Source organism: Fukomys damarensis, unplaced genomic scaffold (genome assembly GCF_012274545.1).
Source record: "Fukomys damarensis isolate Sample0158 unplaced genomic scaffold, DMR_v1.0_HiC HiC_scaffold_35, whole genome shotgun sequence".
Taxonomy (NCBI): domain Eukaryota; kingdom Metazoa; phylum Chordata; class Mammalia; order Rodentia; family Bathyergidae; genus Fukomys; species Fukomys damarensis.
The window spans coordinates 10,865,993-10,888,314 of NW_022900947.1; the positions used below are offsets into that span (position 1 = coordinate 10,865,993).

A 22,322-nucleotide genomic window follows, 5' to 3' on the forward strand; every position below is an offset into this window, starting at 1 on the left:
CATGGAGTTCTTCTAAACTACCTTAAATATCTTTTACATGTCTCAAGTTCTTTTCACACTGTGCTGGAAAAAAAAATTTAGCCTTGGGTTGAGAGAACACAGTCCTACAGTTTGCTGAGTATATCACTATAGATGACATACTTAAATCACTAAGGTGCAATGTCCTTGTCTGACCTAATACTCCTTACCTGAAAGGGTTAAACAAAACTATGTGTATGAAAGTAAGAAAGGAAATTTATTTAATGTTCCAATATGAATGGCATCCAAACGTGACTCTGTGATCAATTTAAAGGAATCTTCTTCACTATTAACATCACAATCAAAGCTTCCATGTCTCCTGAAAATCTACAAATATTCTCTAGCAAGCCATCATCAAACCAGGTGAATCAAAATATATAAACACGGCAGAGCAAAGCCAATCACAATATCAAGAATTCATTTTCCAAATGCAAAAGGCTTTGATAGGATGTGGCCCTGAACAGGGAGTCCCTGACCCTCCTCACTAGATCCTCACAGGAAAATAGCCCGGCTTCACTCTCCCAACTAGTTGTTCCTTTGTCTTAGACCTACACCCTGGAGGCAGCGTCAGTGTGCACAGTTTGAAGTTCATTATTTGTGTCCTGTCAGCTGCCATGCTGGTATTGCAGCACATTTTTTCTCTCTGTACTTAAACAATCAAGCTTTGGAGTTGGCACTAATATTCTCATTCTTACTCATGCCCAGGCTAAGGCCCCAAGGCTTAACCCAAAGAAAAAAGAAGCTGGGAGGACTGTGCGACTCCACCGATTGCTGTCTCCTGCTTATGCAAGAATCTCAAGAAATCATCAATAATCTGCTGCAAAAAATACTGACACCTAAGGTAGGGAATCTGAAACCCATCTTTTCCATGACTTAAAAATTAGAGTGCTTCCCCCAAACCAGTGAGCTGTCAGAAGACATAAAAGGTGGGAGACCATCAGAAACCACATCCAGGGTTGTAGCATGTTTTGAACCCTGGAATACTTCGGTGATATTGCAGGTGAAATCTACCTCGTTTTGGATGGATGGATAAACCAATGCAGGTTTGCTCAAATTCAAGGGATCATACTGGTCCAAGAATAAAAATCATTATTGTCCTGATTTTTTCTTTTTAATGCATGTCTTTTCTCTCATTACAAAACGTCATTTTTCTTCTCATTCAGTTAGCTTTCACCCTTTTGAAGTCTAGTTTCCTATTTTATTTGACACCATATTTACTGTCCCTTGTTTCTGCCTTCCATCTCTCCTCCATCTTTATTCAAAATACTTAAAAAAATCTTCAGGATAATTTTTTAAATCAGCAGAATATGAAGTGAGAGAAAAGGATTTTTATGTTTACACACATTTAGCTTGTCTAACTTCCCGCTGTAAAAAAAAAAAAAAAAATTAACTGGAACTCATTAATGCCACCCATGCCACGTGTTTCTTGTTAAGAATTGTTACCGATGGACATGTTTGTGCTCCACCCCTTCCAGTTCATATTTTGAAATCCTAATCCTCAATGTGATGGTATTAAAAGGTGAAACCTTTGGGAGGTGATTAGTCCAGAAGATGGAGCCCTCATGAATGGGATTAGTGTTCTGATAAGAAGAGATTCAATGACATTGCCCTTTCTCTGCTGTTTGCCATGTGAGGGTACAGTAGGAAAATTTCTATGAATCAAGAAGCAGGCTCTCACTACATACCAGATTTTCTGGAACCTTGACCTTGGACTTCCCAGCCTTCAGCATCGTGAGAAATAATGCCTGTTGTTTAAACCATTCAGATTATGACAATTTGTTACAGCATCCCAAACTAAGACAAGACTCCTGTTTTCAATGATGAAAACAGCAAAAACAAAGAAGAGTGACTTAGGGATACATAAACTAAACTTGGATCACTTTAGAAAACAGACAGTATCAAAGCCTAATGAGATATATATCCCTCATGTCAGTTAGTGTGCACTCATCCGTCCAGGGGAATTGGCCCCTATTTATTTCCTCTGTGAAATGAACCACATTAGGACTAATCAAAACAGAGTCCAGGAAAAAAGTATTAATATGCAAGAATATGTGATTCCAGGAACTGGCTCACAATTTTTCAGAATGCACAGGCTGGCATGTTTTAGAAATGGAATTACCTTTTTTATTATAAACAAAAATGTGGGAGTAAGTGGTTGAGAGGAAGTCTTCCACCAATCAAACATGCATAGCCTATATGTGCAATGGGAAAGAGCATCACATTGTTTAGCACCTAGTAAGTGTCAGGCACCAGGCTAGAATAGTTTATATATTAGACTTTAGCTCTGGAACTGTTTTATTCTGTCAGACAAAGGAAATGAGACATAAAAGCTTAAGTGAATTATTCCCAGTTACAAGGTGTAAAAGTGCACAAAGGGGGATTTGAACTCAAATATGTGGGACCCTGAAGCCCTTATTGCTTTTGGAACCACTCTGAATACATAAGTGACCTCCACCCAGCAGAAATAATTCAACAATAGGTGGAAGCAGGAACTTGGTAAGGAGACAAAGAAAATCTCCATGAAATAAACCATGTTAGAATAAAGTGCATACAGTCTCAGGAACCCTGCTTCCCACTGAGTTCAGGAAGATGCTTAAGTATTTGCCCGTGCCCACTGAGGCAGCTGCCTGAGCCTTGCGGCTCTGAGAGGCCAGAGGTAGCATTTGCAGGAGGAAGGACGACAAAGGAGAAATCATCCAACCGCCCAAGGTAGGTTCTTTGCTTCCTGATACCACGGTGTGTGTGTGGAGAGTGGCTCCAGTTATAGGTTTACAGTGTCCCAGTAATCGTGCATTTTGCTAAACATTTTACAAACATGATTGTATTTAACCTGCACAGCCTCCAGAGATGGAGCATTAAGAAGATGACTTCTCTGAGGTCTACAGTTGGTAGCAGGACTAGGATTCAAGTCGTGCTTTGCATCACGCTGAAATCTTAACCTTGAATCTCCCTATTTATAAAACCATGGAAATATTGAAATCTTCTAACTATATGCAATTCAGGTATCGGCCAAGACACTTAACAGATGATATGTATGACTTTTATGAGCAGGATTCACCGTGGTGTGTGAGGTAGGATAGGATGTGGATGGAAGCCCAGAAGGCAGAAGAATCGGGTAGCGGAGAGGTCCAGTTGGGAAGATATGCTGCAAGAATTTATTTGTACAGAAGGTTGACAATTAATGCACACCCCACTTTTGTGGACTTTTATAGTGATCGCTTTTGTAGACTATTAGGGTGGCTTTTTCTATTTACTGTAAACATATACACACATATATAAAGTCACAACTAAATGGATATACAAATGCTATCTCCATCTACTAATCCTTTGTGTTATCAATAAAGTTCTAGGTTGATAAGAACAGCCTACAGATATTAATATAGAGATGTGGGTGAGTAAGGACAGAGTAATTGACACTGTGTGTGTGTGTGTGTCTGTGTGTGATTGTTACAGAAAGCAAGCAGGAATCCTCCCACCCGTGATGGTTATGCTTAATCGTGTCACACTGATTGTTTTGGAGTCTGCCCATGAGGTTGGTGGAGCACACTTGGGGGTGTTTCTGGGTGGGTCACAGAGGCACAACCTTGACATCTATAACGGGTCCCTTGTTCCTTTCTCTCCGGCGCTGTTCTGTGTTCTGCTTCCTGTCTTCCATGCTGTGAGTATCTTTGCTTCATCCTGTCTTCATGAACTAAACACCTTTGTTCCATCACATCCTTCCACATTGTGTTTCTGCCTTGGTGACTGGAGACCGTGAAATGACTCCACTGAAGCTGTGAGGCAAATGAAAATTCTCTTCCTTTAAGTGCAGATATCAAATGTTGTGCCTTAGCAACAGGAAAACTGTCTAATGTAACTCTAAGCTAATCGATGGGGTCATTTTGTGGTCCATAGTAGGTTCTTTTCCAGACTGCACAGGCTATTCACTCTTGACTTCGTGGGTGAGAATGTGGATAAGCTGGTTTGTGTATGTGTGTGTGAGAGTGTGCTTATGTTTGTTGTGGGTCCTGTGGGAGGAAGAGAAGTAGTAGACTCAAAGAGAAGAATAAAATAAGTAAGGCAGCTTAGTACATCCCGAGGAAGCTACAGAGAAAGGAGAAACCCCCTCTTTACATCAATAAGTCAGTTATTATTTCTTCTGAGCAGGTGGAACATGCTTTTCCATCACCTTCAGGTAAGTGGGGAGGCCTGCAGAGCCTCTATACCTGTTTGCTGGGGTCCTGTAAATGCTTCAAGCTGCGTAGACAGCAGAGTGGCAGAAGCCATGGGAGCTGCCACCCGGTCCATGCACCACATAGATATGAAATAAATTCTTCACTTTCTTAAAAAAGCATGGAGTTGTATTTTACTCTACAGGTACTGTTACAGCATTAGATTATCATATGGGATCTGACAATTTGAAAATTTATAATGGAGCCTCACTTTTTAAAGTTTTGAACAGCTTGTCCAGGAGCTCTAGTTTAAAGCTTTTTCATTCAACTGTTTGAAACAGAATGGGCTGGAGTTTAATCAGGTACCCACACTACATCATGTTCACATCAGAGCTATAGGCTCAATGTCAAGAGCAACAGGATCTTGTAGCCTAAATTCAGGGCCTCTGTCTTCTACTCTACTCCTCAGTGGTCCTTCTCAGATTCTAATACATATGTTCAGGTCTTCATCTGTTTTAGTCAGTATTATTTTTCATTAAGTTTATTGGTACATTTTAGGTATACAATACAGTTACAGTCATCATTGGGATCCTGTACCTGTACATGATGTATCTTGGTTCTCATTTTTTCCCATTCCCCTGCTCTCCCTTCACCCCCTTCTCCCTCCCCTACTTACAAAGACTTTGTTTCTGTTTTTCTCATAGTTTTCTTTTCTCTCCTTTCCTTTTACCCTATCCTTCCCACTTCCCCTACACCTTTAGCCCTTTTCTTCCTCTTCCACATTATCAATTATACAATTTGAGCCTTATATACACTTTTAGTTTTTCACACCAGAGAAACTATTCAGTATTTGCACATGTGTGTCCCATTTATTTCACTTAAGGATATGGCCTCAATATGGATCCATTTAGCTATAAATGACTCTAGTTTCTCATTCTTTATGGCTAAGTAGTACTCCATTTTATAGAAAAACCACATCTTCATTATTCAGTCTCCAGCTGATGGGCATCTGGGTTATTTCCAAGTTTTAGCTATTACAAACTGTGCCGCTATAAACATGGGTGCACATGTATCACTGTGGTATGATTCTTTTAATTCTTTTGGAAAAATACCCCTCAGATGGATAGCTGCGTCAAATGGAATCTCTAATCCCAGTTCTTTGAGGTATCTCCATATTGATTTCCACAGTGGTTTCACCAGTCTGCACTCTCACCAACAATGGAGAAGGGTTCCTTTTTCCCCACAACCTGGCCAGCATTTGTTATTGATTAGTTTCTTGATAGCAGCCATTCTTTCTGTGGTGAGGTGGAATTTTTCATTATTTTTTAAACTATGAAATAATGTATCTGTCTTACAGTTGTGCATTCTGCACAAGGTAGAGTCTAGTCTAATAATCAAAACACACACTAGGTATTTCCAGCAGAGAGAATACAGTACAGGAGACTGGTTTCTCAGAAGACAGAGGAGCCAAGATTGCACACAGGGACAGTGGGCATGCTGACAGCAGGAAGATGTATAGACCCAGCTGTTGCAGAGGAAAAGACAGAGCCCAACACCATCTGGTGAAAGCAGCAGCCCATTATTTGCAGGGAGGTGAAGGAAAGGCTGCCCATGTGAGCTGAGTCACAGAGGAGATGCAGCTGAAGTTGGAGACAGCACCCAAAACAATGAGCGGGGGAGATGCTACCTTGTGCTCTCCTTCTGCTTTCCAATTTTCTGCCAGTGTTTATGCTTGACTGAACTTGCCTGATTCCTGGTGGGCAAAAATAAAGCTGGGAAGTTCCAGGAGACTCCTTAAGGTCTGGCTGGCACATTGCTTTCTCCATGAACCCTCCCTTCTGACACCTAAATCCTTTTGCATGAGCTCTCCCACAGTGCCACATTTGGCTATGCACTATTTTCACAGATATATAACAGCCCATGAGTTCTCCAAAGACAGGCTCTCTGAGAAGTTTTTTCAGTATCTTCAGATCATAAGAGATGTGAAGAATGAGAGACAAAAGCTCGGTAAAGTTGGCTTTGAGTTCTGGCTCTCCCACTTACAAGATGTCTAATTCTTATTCATTTCCGAATATACCTCCATTTCCTCATCTAGGATATGGGGGAAAATAATCTCATTCACTTAGGACCAGTATGAAGATTAAATGATATGGGACTGCAGCCCCTGAGCACAACAAATGAGCAGCTTCTTGCTGTGATACAGTCTCCTTTGGATTGTAAGGAAATCTATTTGCTTCTAAATCACTCACTGTATGCTACAGTATAGCCCAATGGAATTGACTATGTCAGGTTAGAAGCTTCTAAGAATAGTTAAGACTTGAGACTGACAATGTAAAAATCTATACAGAGAGCTGTTTCACGAATACCACTAGGAATAAGAAAATTCCCATAGAAAGCAGCTTGAGGGGGAGGCTTCTTAGGCTGGGACTATAGCTTACAGGTAGAGTACTTACCTCAAATGCACAAAGTCCTGGATTTGATTCTCAACAATGCAAGAGGAGAAAAAAATGAGGCTACAAGAAGAGCTTCCAAGTTGATGAGGCTGATGTGTGCGCTTAATCAATATCAGGTAACCAATGAGATGAAGGAAGGTGGGTGGGGTTAATTTCCATTGGCCATGCTGTTGTTTAGTAAAAAGCACACTGTCCTCACTGGGGAGTCCCAAGGGAGTTTATTACAAGGATATGTAATATAAACAATGCCACACTAGTTATGGTCAAGATTTCCAAATGAATCACCATGTAGTGCTCAAAAAGACCTGTGGGTTTTTGATAATCTTAGGAACTGAGATCCATTTTTCCAAACCAAGGAAAAACTGTCTGGCTCAGGAGAAACAAGAATAACAAAAATGCAAATCCTGTTAGATAAGCTCAATTAGAACCTTCAACTTGAGAGTCAAAACATGAAAAATATCCCCAGGAAAGAGACAAAGTTACACATCAGTAATTTAAGTCACATTGGTATAACTTCTGTCATTTACTGGATTCTAAAATATTTTAAATACAATTATACTGTAAATCAACTTTCCAGAAAATGTTAACTTGAGACAAATGGACAGTTTCTCCTTAGATTATAAGAAAACCATTTCAAATATCCTTTTAAAAATAAGTGCCCACCACCACCTTTTATTGGTTATCTACCATACACCAATTTGTTTTTAGTAATAATTCCTAGGTCTTGTTTGTTAACTACAAGGTCTGCTTCACTGTCCAAATGTTAGCAATAAAGATTAAGACTTGAGACTGACAATGTAAAAATCTATACAGAGAGCTGTTTCACGAATACCACTAGGAATAAGAAAATTCCCATAGAAAGCAGCTTGAGGGGGAGGCTTCTTAGGCTGGGACTATAGCTTACAGGTAGAGTACTTACCTCAAATGCACAAAGTCCTGGATTTGATTCTCAACAATGCAAGAGGAGAAAAAAATGAGGCTGCAAGAAGAGCTTCCAAGTTGGTGAGGCTGATGTGTGCGCTTAATCAATATCAGGTAACCAATGAGATGAAGGAAGGTGGGGTTAATTTCCATTGGCCATGCTGTTGTTTAGTAAAAAGCACAGTGTCCTCACTGGGGAGTCCCAAGGGAGTTTATTACAAGGATATGTAATATAAACAATGCCACACTAGTTATGGTCAAGATTTCCAAATGAATCACCATGTAGTGCTCAAAAAGACCTGTGGGTTTTTGATAATCTTAGGAACTGAGATCCATTTTTCCAAACCAAGGAAAAACTGTCTGGCTCAGGAGAAACAAGAATAACAAAAATGCAAATCCTGTTAGATAAGCTCAATTAGAACCTTCAACTTGAGAGTCAAAACATGAAAAATATCCCCAGGAAAGAGACAAAGTTACACATCAGTAATTTAAGTCACATTGGTATAACTTCTGTCATTTACTGGATTCTAAAATATTTTAAATACAATTATACTGTAAATCAACTTTCCAGAAAATGTTAACTTGAGACAAATGGACAGTTTCTCCTTAGATTATAAGAAAACCATTTCAAATATCCTTTTAAAAATAAGTGCCCACCACCACCTTTTATTGGTTATCTACCATACACCAATTTGTTTTTAGTAATAATTCCTAGGTCTTGTTTCTTAACTACAAGGTCTGCTTCACTGTCCAAATGTTAGCGATAAAGATTGCAAGATAAAGGATACTAACCAATATAAATCAACTTCTAGGTATTAGAGCTGCAACTAATCCAGACAGGCTTGCTTCTAAGGCTCTGAAGTCTTTACTGTTTCAGCTGGATCATGGTAGTTCTCTTAGGAGTATTACTTACCCATTTATTTATTCATTCAACAAAGAGTTAATGAAGTCTTATCACGTGCATGGAACTATGCTAAGTACTGAAGCTACAAGAATAAGCACAAGGCAGAGCAGCTTTGTAAAGGTGACTATTCACAGTAACTGTCAGTGTCTCTGCACCAAAGGGAAATGGGTATTCTCTGTGCTATCAGAGGCCTTTATGTGATGATGCTGCCCATTGGGCAGAGGTCTGGCAATCAGCAGCAACTAAATGACCATGAGACCAGAACCCAGGACAGAGAGGAGATGGAATCAGGCACAAGAGCCCAGACACAAACCACTGTTTCTTGCATGGAGCATTGAGACAAAATGTAATTTCCAGAATGGGAACTCTGGTCAGCATGTCTGAGATCAATCTCAACTTGGCGAATCAGCTTTGCCAGCTTTTGTCTCTATTTCTTTAGGGAATAGGGGCACTGCGGCAACCTCTGATTTTACCATTTTCTCCTCTAAAATGAAAAGCAGGAGTAGTTAACCCATTTTCTTCTGATGATGATGATCATTAAAAGGAGTTTAGGAGTCTGATGCATGCAGATTTTCCTTCCTTCAGCTAGGAACCTCTTCTCTGCTTCAATTAATGATCATTTAAGGGACTTCTTTCTGCTCTTAATTTTATTTACATCTTTTCTGTGCCTACCAATTACTCAAAGCTGTGTGTGATTACACAAAGTTCAATGCCCGACTTTTCCTCTTTGATACTCCAATGACTTTACTGTGCTGAACTTGTGACCTTGATGTCACCCTAAGAGCCACAGCATCGGAGTATCAGAGACATAGTGAAAAATGGCACAGCTTTAATTCATCAAGAGGCAAAACCTTGTACCTGGAGAATTGTTAAATGAAAAGAAGTATCTTGTAAGAATGAAGGCATCAAGATACAGTTGCCTGTTTGTTCATGTGGTTGGCGATCAGGAATTGAAGACACTCAGGTGAAACTGGCTCATGCACAGAGGTTATATAGCAGAAAACTATCTTCAATTTATTCCTAAGACTTTTAAAATAAACACCATTTTGACTTTTTAATCAGGATTCTTGCTAAAACACACAAGCAAGAAGTTAGGTACAGGATAGATCCACTTTGAGATGGATCCAGTCTGAAATCTCACAGCAGCAGCAAAAGGGTTACTACCTACCTCGCCTCAAAATGTGGAGATACACAGGTACCCATGCCTGGAACACTGAAACATACAATATTTATAACAGTCATACAAGTTTAATTCTTTTCTTCTTTGCCAGAAGGAAAAAATGCTGGTTTTTTTTTCTTCCTTCCTTTTTTGGGGGTAAAACTCAGCACCGCAGGAGGAAGAAATAAAAAGAACCTCTTCAGTTTGGAATTTTCCACTCCCGCAGCAGTCTAAGCAAGAGAGCAGAGCTGGAGAGAGAAAGCCAGGAGGACTCACACAGATACAGTGATTTGTCTTGGTGAGCTTCAGGAACGACCCATGGCTCACAAGGCCAACTTACTCTGAGCTCAGCTGCCCACAGTGCCTTCTTTGTGTCTGTGTTTCTCCCGATCTGCGCAGTGACCTACAGGCAGGGACGCGAAGCATGCAACTGAGCCCTGCTGCGGAAACTCAATGCATCTTGTTCCTCCGCCTTGAGCGATCACTTCGACTTTTACTTTCCTCGGGGTAAAATTCACCATAAAAATGTGTCTAATACTCCCGGTATCCTCTCCTATCCCTGTCTCCAAAGACAGAGCTAAGCAATTTTCTGGACCAGGGCCCCTGTAATTCTCACAAAATACAAGCAAATAAAATGAGTTTCAGGGGCCTATGCTTGGCATTAGCCAGGGTATTGGCAACGAGGAGACCATGTCCCGAGACACACAAAGAGTCACTTCCCAGAGAAACAGGAGAAAATCTGACTCAAAGGCCTTCTCACATATGAATCATGTTCTTTTTTCTGAGCTCAAGAATTCTGGTACCCAAGAATTTGCAGGGGGAAGAGCCAGGTCTCTGGTTTAGCCTTAGAATCTGCTAATAGGGCTGAACTCGCACACCATGAGTTACCCGCTTCCCAGAACGATTCTGCCCTTCCTGGCCTTTTAGGGTTCTGACAAAAGCCATTATAGGACATGTCCCAGAAAAGTGCATAAACACACAAACATGTTTAGTAACATGTATGCATGTTCAGGACACTGATGGACCCTAGAAGCCCCTGTTTCAGATCCACTTTTGGATCTCAATTACAAATCCGTGTTAGAGGAAATCTGTCAGATACTAAAAGCTGGCTGCCAGCCAAAAGTTGCAGCGGTGAGCGAATGGACAAATGAACGAATGAAAGAACGAACAATGAATGAAAAGCTTGGAGAGAAAGTTGAGTACAGAGATTCCCCATCGAAACCGTTGCTAGGAAGCCACATGCTTCCTGCGTTGCTAGAACGTCAGTTATAACCATAACTCTCCAGTTTTCATTATGTATCTGCTACCTACCCACCATTGTCCTAGACCTCTCCCTTGTGTTAATGCTTTAAACCTGCACCCCCTGTGGAAGGTGAGAACAGTCATCCATCGCTGTGGACAGAGACAGGTTTTGAGAAGCGAGCCGATGGGAGGTTTCCCGGCTGTGTGACCCTCACCGAGCTGTTCACAGGCGCGAAGACACGAGCTCTCTGCGGTTGCCTGGGAGGTCATCACACAGCACGTGCCTCACGGCCACACAGAGTTCGCTGTGGCACAGAGAGGGAAGAGATTATGCTCACAGGTCTAGGGCTGCACTCAGAGGTGAACAGCGGAGCAGCCAAAGCCTTCGCACTAAGCTACTCCCAAGCCATTTACATTTTTCTTCTAATTTTTTTATTTTGTAGTACATTTTTGGATCTTGCGGAATTGTTCGGGCTGGACTTGCAGTTCCCCTGCCTCAGCCTCCTACAGTGCTAGGTTCCTTGAGGGTTTTTCTTCCTGCTAAAGCCGGGGGCACACACGCCATCGGAAGTCTGCATCCTTCCAGTGCCTCAAGATGTGGGAGCAAAGGAGGAGACGCCTTGCAGATGGGCCTCGGGAGCCCGCTTGGCAGTCATCGCTCGAAAGGGGAGAAAACTCCGATGCCTCGCTTAGCTGGCTGTGCTTCCTTCGCGCAAACGGCCTTCATTAAAATAAACACGAACCGCGATGCTGCTTCAGTATCGTGCAGGGAGCGTTCTTCCCTCCGCCTTGCGTTCTAGCACCAGCTGTGACTGCTCACTGTTCTTAGAACAGAGGAAAGAGAAGCGTGGCGAGAAGGGGGCGGAAGACGACGGAAACCCTCTCCTCTGAGTCGCCTCTCAAAGTTGGAGGGCAGTGTGAACACGCAAGTGAATACGGCAACGTATTTGCAAACCGCTGTTTTCACAAGCAACCATCGGGGTCACGAATCCATTAGAATCCTTCCAGGAAGTTACCCCAAATCCCGACTTCAGACGCTGCCTCTCTCTCAGCTACTCGGCAGCTTTGAGGCAGCACGAAACCAGACACTAACAGCCCCGGAAGCCCCGGAGTGACTCACTGGAGCCTGCTTCCCAGCTGTGCTCGACTCAGGGTTGCGATGCGATCAGCCAAGGGGCAACCGTGGGTAATTCACACTGTTCAGGGCTTGAATGATTTATTTTCTTTATACACTGAAGCAGACTTAAGGTTATCCCCATAAACTTGCATCCTGCTTTGCTTCCTTGCAAGGGTGAGAAAGGATGGTGTCGGGTGCTGCGGTAATCGTCCCTCATAAGGGTACTATCAGCATGGGAACGTGTGCCTCCGCAGAGAGAAAAATCTGTGCATTTGCGGGCAGCCCTGCGAAAGCCAGGGCCAGGGCTGCAGCGCAGTACTGTGGCCTTTGGCCTCAGCATCACTCCTTCCCCGTAGAACCTCTGCTGAGAGCCCACACTGTCACAGAAGTAGAAGCTCACCGTGAAGAGTGATCAGAAAAAGGGTGAGCAAAGCTTTTAAAATGGAAAGCTTCCTAAAACACTGTGAAAAAAGAAGTCATACACAAAGTACCAATGCACTAAAAATATACCCTAATTTTTTTTTTTTTACCAGGAGCACCTAATATAAACAGATGAACCAGGAGTACTCAAACTTTTTCTCTAAAGGGTCAAACAAAATATTTAAGCTTTTCAGGCCATAAAGTCTCATGAAGACTATTCAAAGCTGCCCCTGAGGAGGGAAATCAGCCAGAGAATAGAACACATGAGTAAACGGGTGTGACTGGGTTTCTAATCAAACTTTATTCATTGAAATTGGAGCTTCATATAATTTTCACATGTCATAAAATATTATTCCTCTGATCTTTTCCCCAAACATCTTTATAAAAGCCACTTAGCTTACTTTCAGGCAATACAAAGAGAGTGACAGGGTCTCGTGTCGCTCCAGGCTGTCAGTTGCTGGGGCTAGGACTAAGCCACCAATACGGCAATATTAGTGCCTGCTGGTGGCTTCGTCTTCATCATCGCTGTGCTTGGAAAGACAGGGAACCCCAGAGCAACGGCATCCCCCGTGAGAGGGGGACTCTGGGCAGCAAAGGCTTCAGGGTGCAGAACAGGGAAAGACGGTGGGACCAGCCTTACAGCAGGTGGCTTCTCAGTCCCCTCTAGGTGGCTGAGAGACCCTCAGTATCCTGCTTCCCAGAAGAGGCCCTGATCGGTTTTCTGCACTGTCACTCAGTTGCACATCTTGTAGCAAGAAAAGGCTTTCTGTGTCCTTTTGCCCAGGGCAGCTCCAGCTCCCCAAGTAGCCAATATTTCTGCAGAGAGCTAGCAATCCCTCTGCTTGCCAATACTAAACAAAAACAATTCCAAGTTGTCACTTACATTATGAAATATTTTTTCTCAAAGAAGTTAATATAAATAAAAAGAAAGTCATCCCCAGGAGTCAGAATCCATCTTTGTTCTACAGTCTGGTTTGGGCCATGTGGGAAGCACAACCGTAATTCCAGAGCAAAGAAGGAGGCAGTTTGCCTGAAGACACAGGAATCCACCAACAGGATTTACAAGTGGATCCCATTTGCTAAAGACCTGTACACACTCTATTGTAAACTTGTCACCGAAGGTATATTACCTGCTTCTGCACATCAGGACATCATTTTGGGCACTCTGGCTGTGGAGCAGTTATTCTTACAGAAACTATGAATCCCAGTCCAGGATGGGGACTAAATGTTGCCATTATCCTGGCAAAGAGCAGGTCCTGCAGCCCTGGGTAGGCATTAGACTTGCAAAGCTTTAGAAATGCAGATCCCTATGGTTCATTCACACTTCTGCTTCCTTGTCTGGGAATGATTCTTTGTCCCCCATCTGCAAGGAACTAACAAGTGTCTGTCCTTGCAACTCAGCGGAACTACGAGGTCCTCTCTGGGAAACACTCTTGTCCAGTCCAGCCAGCTCTCTTGCCAGCACCCCTGCAGTGGTCTCCACCTGCTCCCTGCTATCCTCCCCAGCCCCCAGTGAGTCTTCCCTGGAAGGACTGTGGGAAAGCAGAAAGCAGATCCCAGTCACTGTGCTGCTCAAACCTCCCGGGCTCCCTTGCAAGGCCTTGCATCACTAGAGTTTCTTAGAGCCCCTGGGATCTGGCTCCTGCCCACCTTTCTGCCACCTGCCGGAGTGTCCTTTGCCTCCTCTCCTCCACCCTCCCTGTACTCCCACACCTTCTCCAGTCCACCACCCTATTCTTGCTTTCAGGACTGTGCTTGTTTTCTTCTCACTTTTTCTTTCCTGGTCCCAAAGGGTGTTTCATTCTCATCTTGGATCCTAGAACCTCCACAGGGAGGCTTTTCCTATTCTCCAACCCAGTACCAGAGAGAGACAAAGGCCCTGCTCTTACCAAGTTATCATATAGGGAGCAGAGATAAACAGAAACCAAGGAAGAAATTTATAATCAGAAGAGTGACTTGGGCAGTGTAAATGCAATAAAGAAAAAACCAGGATGATGAAACAGAAATTTGTTCATCACTGCAGAAGCAGCACCTAAAAATGTACAGTACTCAGAACTCTGTCAGTACTGAGTAAAAGTAATAAAAATAATGAATTCCCCTTAAGATGTATACAATCTTTCTTTATATTTTAACAAAATGAATCATAATTTATGCCCTATTCTGTTCTATTTTTTTGTTAATAAAATATACTGAAGAGTTCCCATACAGACCTAACCAAGTATTGTTTCCATCCAAATGAAATGTACAGTTTATTTTTATTACTCACCTTCATGTTCACAATTACAAACATTTCACAGTGAACATCTTAATATTTTAGAAAGCACATTAGTGAAAAACAGTCCTGAGGATAGAATTACTGAGTCAAAAGAATATCAGCAACAAAATTTTGATCTATGTTGCTAAATTATTCTCAAAAGCTCAAAAGTGGTGTCACCATTTCCACTGCCACGAGTTTGAAAGATAATCCTCTCTCCAAACACCTCCCAGATTGTGTTATGAACAAACTTTTAATCTGTTAAGCTTTCTCCACGAGTGGAGAAATGTATTTGATTTGCATTTCTATAATTATGGATGAAGTGGAGCATCTTTTCATATGTTTATTGGCTATTTGCATTCCTTCCTGAACTGGTTTTCATATCCTTTGCCCTTTATTCTATTAGGTTGTTTATCTTTTCTTTCATTCTTTTCTATGGGTTCTTTGTAAATTAAGGAAATTTGCTTTACAATTCATATTACAAATATTTCTTCCTGTTTGGTTAGTTTTCTTTTCACTTATTTACTTCATATTTATTAGTATTTTTTATGTGCCATACAGAAAAGTGTTTAATATGTGTAAATGTAAACTTTTTATTTTCCTTTATGGTTTCTAGGCAGTGGTTTGTTTTCATGCAATAAACATCTCAGTGATCTTGTCACAAACAGAGTTGTAAAGAATACAGAATTCTTGACATCTTGGCAATAAAAGGGTTCTTAACAATATCAAGGCAAGTTTTCCAGTCAATGACTAAATATTTTCTGTGATAATTCTGATGATAGATCAGCCAGCTTCTCTCCTTCAGCCTCGGGGGCATTGAGTTTCCTATTTTAAGAGGCAGCCCTTCATATTATTAAACAGCTTTTTATTCATTTGTTCAAATAAGAGATAGAGGAACTGTGGTCCAGGCAGGAGAGCAGAACAAACAGAAGTCTAGGGCAGGAGATGATAGCATCGCCATCAGGGATTTGCAGCCTTCTTCTGTAATTGTAAGAGAGTTCCAGGTAACACAGAGCTCAAACAGTCTCCCTGTGTTTCCCCGGGACTTTATGATAAAGTGAATACGCTTGAAATAAAAGATTCCACCACTTTTTGATCTTTGTTGTAAAAATCAAACCAACACTATGTGATAAGGATCATCACTAAACTAATTGTGTAGTAAATCCTGGTGCAGATTTTATTCCCTGATGATGATATTATCGAGTAATAAGTGTTTCTTTCCAATTTGTGAAGATAGGATGCACTTCTGGGTTTGCCTGTAAAATAAGTTCTGTATATCAATACCATTTCCCACCGACTTTTATTATGTAATTAGGTCAATGATGGTCTGGTATCCACATCTATTATGCAAACAGAGATCTGTTCCCATGGAGAATAACTGAGATGGTGAGGTATGTAGAGTATCTAGAAATATAAAGAAAGTACACTAAGAATTGAGAGAAGAATCAGGCAGCAACTTCAACTTCCAAAATAAAAACAATATAGAAGGACAAAACAAAACAAAAAGGCCAATGATAGATCTGTAGCTCAAAATGATCATTATTCCAAAGTGAAACTTCATCCTTTCCTTGTTTATATCTCTCTGCTCTGTGTAATGAATAGGGAGGGGCTAGAATTCCCCCACAATGCACTCTTTCCAATATGGCTGATGCTGCATCACTTAGAACACACGGATATAGCATCACTAGTTTCAGCAAATGAAAATATAGAACATTCAATTAAATTTGAATTTTAGATAAATTGTGAATAATAATTATTAGTATGAATAGATCTCAAATATTGTGTGGCTCCTCTGTATTCTATTTGACAACCCGAAGGTCAGCTTCTCATTTTTCATTTGGAAATTCCAAATTGATGACAGTGACCATGGAAGCAACTGAAAACAAACAGGTTGTTAATGCTCCATGCTAAATTCACTTGGTGGCCATGTAAGAAGATGCCCTGGCCCTGAGAAATTTTAAACATCTTAGAAAGAAATAGCACAGCCACATATTTCACTTATAGTTAAATACATTCTGATCTGCTTTCCTAATTGTGAACTCCAATGTGTTTAAAAAAAAAAAAGCTGCATTTATTCTACTTTTTCATGGAATTTCATATGCAATCACATTAGGCCTGCAAGGATAGGCATGAATTGAAACAACACAAGTTACTCTGGGCAGGAGCCAGACTGGTGCGGGGGAGACTCACAGAATCCTCTTAACACAGTCCCTCTGCAAATATACAGAATGGGGGACATGTGGCAAGAACAAAATTTCATTGGATTGTGAGTGCCAGCAGCCACTTCTGACACCTCCTAGACCAGTTTGAATGCAAAAACAGCTTAGGTAATGACTTCATAAAAAAAAGTTAGAGCCCCCTATTGAATTGATAGAATAAATGTTCTCATCAGCTAATACAAGTAAAGGGACAGATGAGTGAGGAAATAACAATGTTTATTGAACTATACTGATATAAATAGCTCTCAGTTTTCATTAAGCGTGTTTTACATATATTAACTCATTTGTTACTTGAAATAGTCCTTTGAGGGAGGAGCTTCTAATATCTCCATTTTACTGCAGAGAAGGCAGGAGCACAGAGGAGTAAGGAATGACCCCAGGCTCTACCTTAGGAAGTGGCGGAGATGGAATTCAAGTGAAGGCAGGGGATAGGATATGCTACTTCCTTGCTAAAATGCCACTCACCCCCTCAGATTGTCTGACTAGCAAAGGGTGAAGCACTTTTCCTCAATAGCCACTCAGATTGTATCAGAATTCCAAGACCTCAGTGCTCAGGGGACAAGCTCTGGGCTGACAGAGGTGGCCACAGTGTGTAAGACCAGCCTTCTAGCCCAATGAGTAAAGAAAAGCAGATTACAAGAGAGGAGAGGAGTGTGAGTACCCAAAACCAACTTGGCAGCTATGTGACCTTGCATGGTCCTGGGCTCCGATGTTGAAGTGGTTACCAAAAACATTGTATTGAGGAAGAAGCTGAGATGCAGAGGAGTGAAATAACCCTCTAGAAGTCACACCGCTTATAAGGAGCAGAGGGAGAGTTGTATCAGGTCTGTTTAACTTCCTGCAGCAGCCGCAGCCTGTGGGCTGAGGACAAAGCTTGTGGTGTCCAGTTGGCTTAGATCGAGTCCTGCCAGAATGAAAGAAGAATATGTATGGGCTAGAACACTACCTGGCACAAAGATGGGTCACTACTATTACTGCTGCCATTGTTATTGTTGTTGCTATGATTATTACTGTTGCTGTGGCTTTTGCTATTACCACTTGCGTCCTTCCTATTTTAGCACATTATCTCTCTTATAAAAGGAAAGCTTTATGAAAGATCTGTAATTCCTGAAAATATAAAAATCTAGAGATGAGAAGGGAGAAAAAGAAATGAAACAAAGACCAATATTTCTTCAGGAGAAAAGAATCCTTGCAAAGGGCTACTGGAAAAGATCAAAAAGAGAAGATATCTGAAATAGCTAATCCTTTGAGTTTCAGATATTTTATTCCCATTGGGTTTGCTATATTCAAGTGCCAAGACTTTGCTCCAACTTGAGAAGTTCTCTTTCTGATTACCAGTATATTTCCTGAGACAGATTCAGGAAATGGAAAACAAGAACTTTATGTCCCACCTGTTTCCCCTTTCCTCACCATCTTTTCTGACGATAATTTTTCCTAAGTGCAAAGCAGATCTCAGTTATAATCCTGTCATTTAGTGTGTGTGGCCAAGATACTGTATGGAGCATCACTGTCATTATAACGAATGTATGTGCAAAGAGTAATACCACCAACTGTGCAGATTGTCTGAAATTAGGTATAACTTATGTACACACCCAAAACAATATGGGTTTATCACATCAGTGTAGTAGATGCTTCTTTCTTTGCGTTTACCGGGAAACCACTCTTCTATCTAAAAGCTTCCTATTTCCTTTAGGGTCGGACTTTTTCCTCCTGGACTTATCTTATGGGTCTGTTGATTAGATGGTCCTCAGTTTTCTGGGCTAAGCCCAGCAGGTATTTCTCCTTTCCAAGCTAAACTAAGCTAAGCAGGTAATTCTTTCTTGGAGTCTGAAACTTGAGCAGAGTCAATAAGACTGAAAAGAGGTGGAACTAATTCACTGTATCAGTGATGCCTAAGAAGGTAAGGTCTTTTCCTGCATTATACCAGCACAGTGATTTGTTTCCTCTGGCTTCCAGAACTGCAAAAGTCCTCAGTCCTAAGTCTTTTCCTAGAAGTTCATGATAGCTTTCCAATAAATTCCTTGTGTGTAAATTAATCAGGATTACTATGTTTCTTTTGCAACCAAAAACTATAATCAATCCTCACAGCTCTATTATTAATAATAGGAGGGAAGGTTTATCTACAAATATTATTGTTTATTATTTTGATAAAATGCCCACAAATTATCTTCTTCAATTGTAAGCAATGTTCACCTGCACCGGCCTTTGTATGGAGGTATTTGTACAATTTCCATGATTTGTAGTGAAAGACTAAATCCTGGCTAAAGTTCAAAGCAAAGAGAAATTTACAAAGGAAAGACTGGTCGGCTGATTGAATGTCTAGTCTCACGTTCAATGATAGAGTTACCTAAAGAAATCCTCTGATCAAAAGTAGTAGAGGATGATGCCTGTCAGATGGGCTCTGTATTGGAAGGGCAAAGATGAAGGTGAAAACTCATTTCAAACTCATGTAAATTCCTTACATGTAGAAGCCACAAGCTGCTCTCTCTCACAATTGATTCTAATGACACAGCCAGGGAGGCAGGTGTAAAATCAAGGTAAACAGGTAATACTGAAAATGATTGGTGGGTCCTGTATGTTTTTTCTTGGTCTGAGATTCTGGATTTCTGTCCATGATTACATTGAATCGTTCTCAGTCTATGAAGACCACTGGTTAAGGGGCAATTTTAATTTCCTACACTATAACTTACTCAAGTCTCTCTATCCCTATAATAGAAAAACACTCCTTCTGTTATTAACTGGGATACAGTAATTGTCCAACGTATCATTTACAAAGCTATTGTGAAGACTTACAATGGTGTGCCCTTTGTACCTGGCCACAGGAGGTGGAGTCCCTCACCTGCTCAAGCTGCTGTGATGCTACAGTCACACATTCTCACCCCATGGAATCTAACTTCGCCCCTTTCCTGGTAGAGTGGGTCAGGGCATATTTTCCCACCCACAGAAGCTGGAAGTTGGGTGTTAACACAGGATAGGCTTTGGCCAAGGAAAGTGGATTGCAGCCACCCAGGTTCTCTGAGCTTAGCAATCAGGAGGCACAGTGAGTTTCCATTGTCTCTGTCCCCTCCAGCCATTCACTGTGAAACAACATGACCTAAAGCTACAGTTCTAAGGAGCTTGAGGCACCAAACCCTACCTGCACTACCTAGTGCTGGCCACAGAGCTCCTCTGGCCCACTGCAGGGCCCAAGAACAAAGAAAGAAATGTTCACTATTCTAAGCCGCTCAGATTTGGGGTTACACAGGAACAAGTATGGCATCCTTTGGACAGTTTTACACTCTGCAAAGTCAGAGTCCAGATCTGTGTGGGACATTATTGTTTCCCCACCTTCTAGAAGAGTCTTTAAAGAATAATATTTAATAGGCTGTGAGTGTGTTACATGAGTTTCTTAGGTTCACCAATCAAATGTGAACTCAAGAGCAATTAGCAACCTTGTGTTAGAATTATAGCTGTAAAATCCATGTAAGAACACATTCCACTTTCCCAGTAACTGTATAATCTTTTTGTTTTCTTTTTTTAAGTGAACAAATAGACAGGCAAATATTGTGGATGATATTTCAGATGCTACTTTTTTTTTTTTATCCTCCTGCCTCAGCCTCCTGAGGGCTGGAATTACAGGAGTGCACCACCATGCCCAGCTTTCAGATGCTACTTTCAAACTGTAGAACATACTTATTGTTTCTTTTGATGGTGGAAGGACCAAAAACAGTGGTAAAAATAATTCTGAGTTTATATATTCTTTTATTCAACAAACCTTTGTGCTAAATTCCACGCTAGTTCTCTGCAATGATTAAATACTTCCGTCTCCCTCAAGTTTCTAATCTCCAAAGTAATGGTAATTAGAGGTGGGGCCTTTCAGAGATGCCTAGGTCATATGGGAGGAAGTCTCCTCAGTGAGATTAGTGCCCTTCTGGAGTCTGTAGAGAACTGTCTGGAATCGTGGACTTTGCAGCCTCCACAACTGTGAGAAATAGCATTTCTGTAGTTTCAAGACATCTGATTAGTGCTGTTTTTACAGGTACTAGGAGTTGTAGCCCTGAGCTACATTCCCGGCCCCTGCTTATTTTTTATTTTTGGACAGGGTCTTACTAAGTTGTTCATTGCCCAGGCTGGGCTTGAACTTGTAATCATCCTGCCTCCATCTCCCAGAGTTCTGGGATTATAGGTGTGCACAGGTATTTGGTGATCGGACCCTAAATGGACTAAAATATATGGAAAATAAGATTGTGACTCTTGGTCTTAAATCATATATGTGGTAGTCTTAAATCATATACATGATTCCACTGACATCCAAGTTGGCATTTGACTGGGCCAAGGGTTTGGCTCAGTGGTTCCACTGCGTGCCTCAAAAGCACAAGGACTGGAGTTAGACCCCTGGTTTAAAAAAAATACTCACACCAAGTTGGTGTTTGAATGGATAATGGGTTCTTCCTATGGGGACATAAAGAAAGGAGCAGCTAACTCAGAGTGAGGGATCAGGGAGGACTTCTTTGAGCAAGTGATAGTTAGCTGTGTTTTAAATAATCAGTAGAGCATACCTGAGTGAGTAATATCACAGAGGACAAAATATTGACTGCAACTCTCCTCAGAAATCCCACAGCACACAGGGTGACAGAGACCTAAGGTACCACTGGGACATGTAGTGCATGAGAACAGTGCTTCTATCTACCTGCACTGACCACAATTCTGTCTTTGCAAGATCCCTAATCCTTTAACCCAGTGATCAATTTCACTTTGGCAAACAATCCAGACAAAGCTTAAAATACTTTCAGACAAAATATTCACAATTTCAAAAATAAAATTCTTCATAATAAAATAGTACTTGATTTGGGGACAGAGGCAGCCTATGAAAGTGTAGGAACTAATGCAATGAGATAAAATCTGATAATTCACGAATGATCTCACCACTCAAAAGACAATATTCTGGGCCATTTTATGTCCCCCACAACTTCACTTTAGCACTCACAACATATAATAAAACTATCTTGCCATTATATACATTTTGGCAGATAACTAAGCATAATAACAAAATACTATTCTGATTTTGTGTCCTAACCTTTTAGAGAAGGTAAACCCTCTTTAATTAAAATATTATACAAAATGACCAAATGGACGTGGCAGTAATGTAAAATAAATCGGCCTTTTAATCATCACTAGTTAAGACAATTGGTTGGGCCTGGTATTTTCAGTAGCAAGCTAAAATCACTTCATGTGATAATTTCCAGGGTCAATTGTTGGTGGTTTTATTCAAGGCAGTCCACTCCACCAGCACTATTTTTATCTGCCACTACACCAATGTATCTTGATTAGCATAAATTAAACTAAATGAATTCTGCGGATTACTAAATTATTTTACACTGGTCTTTTCCCCCTCTCCAAACACTGAAAGATTAGGGATGGGTGAATGGTTTGATGGCAAATTCCAACATCCAGCTGCTCAGTCTCAGGTTAAAAAAAAAAAAAA

General features: G+C 41.1%; 1 protein-coding gene across 9 annotated transcripts in view; it reads right to left on the minus strand.

Moving 5' to 3' along the window:
- The window catches only part of Ldb2 (LIM domain binding 2), a 459,105-nt gene that overhangs the window by 171,562 nt on the left and 265,221 nt on the right, over nucleotides 1–22,322 (minus strand). The gene's annotated exons all lie outside the window — the stretch shown is intronic.